The sequence below is a fragment of the Elephantulus edwardii genome, unplaced genomic scaffold (assembly GCF_000299155.1).
Source record: "Elephantulus edwardii isolate Elephantulus edwardi_28Jun2011 unplaced genomic scaffold, EleEdw1.0 scaffold00210, whole genome shotgun sequence".
Lineage (NCBI taxonomy): Eukaryota > Metazoa > Chordata > Mammalia > Macroscelidea > Macroscelididae > Elephantulus > Elephantulus edwardii.
Window position 1 is genome coordinate 4957183 of NW_006399960.1, and position 3842 is coordinate 4961024.

Sequence of the window (3842 nt, forward strand, 5' to 3'; positions counted from 1 at the left end):
GGAGGGGTTTGTGCGGGGAGAAGGGTGCAACAATGAATGAATGGAATCCCAAAATCTCTGTAGATGTTCACTGAAATGAAAAATAAACAACCTAAATTTTAAAAAAAAGAAAAAAAAAGCCGTAAAGCTTCCTCCCTTTCTGTTAAGACTCTCACTCATAAAACCCAGTGACCATATTGTGAAGAAGCCCACAATGCATTGCAAGGAGCCTCAGCTGAAGTCCTGGCCAATAACCAGCACCAACGTTGGTGATGTGCTTGAGGGAACCTCCAGATAATTCCAGCCCCAACCTTTGAGACACTCCAAGTCTTTAATTTTTTCCAACTGAGGCCCCAGACATAGGACAGACATAGACTGTCTCAGCTGCGCCCTTTCCAAATTTCAGACCCACAGAATGTGAACAAAGTAAAATGATTATTGTTTCATGCCAGTAATTTTATTATCTGTAGGATTTTCACCAATTGATTTCAGAAGTCACCAGGCTTTTTATTGCTACCTAGTCTGTCTTGCGCTCAGAAGGCCTAATGGTAAGGAACTGTACTGCCAACCCAAAGGTATGCAGTTCAAATATACCAGATGCTGCACAAGGCAAACAAGGGCAATCGCCTGCTGTGTGATATAAAGCCTCTGAAATCCCACCGGAGGGTCAGCTAGGAGTCAGTTGTGATGCGACAGCACAGAACAACAGACACCAGTCTTAGTCTGGCAGCTCTGCTGAACCAGCTTCGCATCATAACAGCACACTGATGATTTCAATTCCACTGACAGATGAGTGGTGATTGCACGTGAAGTGCATAAGCCGAAAATTGAACCCTGATCTCCAGCATAGAACGTCCTGGTGACACCTTGGTTAAGTGCTTACTGGCTAACCGAAAGGTCAGCGGTTTCAATTCACCAACCACTACAAGGTGGAAGGATGCGACAGTTTGCTGTGGCCAAGATTACAGCCTTGAAAGCTCTAAAGAGCAGTTTTATTTAGGTCTACAGGGTTGCTATGAGTCAGAATTGACACTGAGGTCTCCAGCATGGAAGGTGAGAATTTTCTTATTGAACTACAAATGCCTCACTTACAATAATTGTTATTAAGTGTTCTTGTGCTGATTCTGAGTCAGAGTGACTCACAGAACAGCAAAACAAAATACTGCTTGGTCCTGCACCGTCCTCACAATCATTGCTATGATCATTGTCCATTGGGGAAGTCAGTGTGTCAACCCATCTCATTGAACAGCATCCTCGTTTTCACTGACACTCCACAGTACATGATATCCTTCTCTAGGGACTGGTATCTTTTGATAACATGTCCAGAATGCCCAAGACAGAGTGCCTTAAATGAAGTCTCTCACCATCCTTTCTTCTAAAGAGTGTTCTGGCTGCATTTGTTCCAATATAGATTTGTTCATTCTTTTGATAGTCCATAATCTTTTTTATATCCTTCACCAACACTATAATTAAAATGCATCAGTTCTTCAGTCCTCCTTATTCGCTTTCACATGTACATTAAGTGACTAATTTCACATCAAGTGAAAATACTATGGCTTAGGTTGACTGCATCTTAGTCCTCAAAGTGACATCTTTGCTATTTTTAACATGTTACAGAGTCTGTTGTTGTTGTTGTGCAGTGCTGCTATAACAAAAAATACCACAAATGGATGTCTTTAAAAACCAGAAAATTTTTCTCACAATTTAATCCACTGACATAAGTCGATTCTGACTAATAAAGACCCTCCATCAGGTTTCTGAGGTCAGGGGATCAGAAGATGTATTGCATTGGGAAAGTGTGCAGTCAAGGATCTTTCCAAATTACCAAGGTGCAAAGATGTCAGTTTGAGGACTAAGATGCATCTGATTCAGGCCATGGTCTTTTCAGTCACTTGCTATGTATCTGAGAGCTGAACAATGAATAAGAATGACAGAAGAAGCAATGCCTTCGAGCTGTAGAGTTAGAGAAGTGTATTGAATATCCATAGGCCTGGAAAAAGAATAAACAGATATGTCTTAGAAAAAAGTACCATCAGAGAGCTCCTTGGAGGCAAAGAGGACAAAGCTTCTTTGGGCTTATTGTTAGGGGAGGCCATTCCTTGGAGAGGGACATCATGTTTGAAAAGATGGAGAGTTGGCAAAAAGGAAGATTCTCAACCAGGTAGATTGAAACAGAGACTGCTGCAATGGGCTAAAAGTATGTCAGAAATTATAAGAATGGCACAGGATAGGACAGGGTTCAGAGCTCATAGGTTTGCTATGAGTCATACTCAACTTTAGAGTAGCTAACAATATCAACTCATTATGGGAGAAGTCAGTCCATCTCTGTCCTGCAGAGTAACTGGCAGATTCCAACCACCAACCTTTTGGTCAGGAGCCTGAATGAAGTCCAGAATGATTCAGAGCCCTAGCTCTGAAGTACAGAGATTTCAGAGTGCTAGCTCTAGGGAAAGGCTTTCTCCATTATCTCTGGTAGGAGGTCCTTATCTCCAACTTGATTCATGGAGGTCTCAGTGTGCCTTGGTGTCTATCCCATCCCTCTCTCTTTAAAGCTAATTTCAACACTCCCCTTCGGTACTTGTTACCAGTTGGTCTTGTGCCAGTATCAGCCTTACATAGAGTTTACCACTTGATTTGGGCTGCATTCCCAAGCAACCTGGTCATATATTATTCCACTTACTCTCACAACTCAATATGAAGAAGTTTCTCTTATTAGCAGTGGGAACAAACAGGTTCAGAGGGGTTCAGTGTAATTAATATACATGCCACACGGCAGTTGGAAAAACTAAAACTTGGACCTGAGACTCCAAAGCCCAAGGAGTAACATTTCAACATCTAGAAACCTCCCTCCTCTTAAAGCTAGTACTCCTCCTTCTCCTAAGGGGCAGAAACCCAGAGTACTCCCAAAGATCTGGCAGTCCCTGCTTCAGCAAGGCTATTTCACTGAGGCCACAGATAAAAGAAAGCTTGTTGGGACAGGCTTCTTCTAGCAAGTGGGCAATACCTGGGCAATATCTACAACCAGGAGAGAATAAAATAGATGAATGAGATCCCTATGAACATCCAAAAACTTTGCCAACAAGGCAGAAAGGAAAACCACAGACAGGGAAAAACTGTTTGGTAATGACATGTCTGGTAAGAGACTTATATCTAGAATTCATAGAATACTCCAACAAGATAAAGGTAAGCAATCCAGTTACAAAATGGGCACAGGATATGAACAGACACTTCACCAAAGAAGATATTTAGATGGTGAACAAACACATGAAGAAATGTTCAAAATCTCTAACTCTAAGATGCAAGTCAAAACAATAATGAGATATTATCTCACCTCAGTAACAATAGCAAAGTTCAACAAAGCAGCAAACAACAAATGCTGGCAAGGTTGTGGAGAAACTGGAACCCTTATTCACTGTTAGTAGGAGTGTAAAATGGTGCAACCACTATTGAAGGCTGTATGGCAATTTCTCGAAAGGTTGCAAATAGATATGCCATTTGACCCAGCAATTGCACTACTGGGAATATACCCTAAAGACACCAGAACTGCCATGCAAACATATATATGCAAACCCATGTTTATAGCTGCATTGTTCACAATAGCAAAGAGATGGAAGCAACTCAAGTGCCCATAAACAAATAAATGGATAGAGAAGCTGTGGTATATCCCCAAAATGGAATACTATGCAGCACTGAAAAAATAAGGAACTCATCCCAGAAAAGGAAGAAACAAGTAAAGGCACTGAAAAAGTTGTGGAAGAATTACTAGAGGAAAATTTCCCAGACATAATGAAGAATGAGAGAATATATATTCAGGAAGCTCAGCGAATACCATATAGATTCGACCCCAAAAGAAAAACATCAAG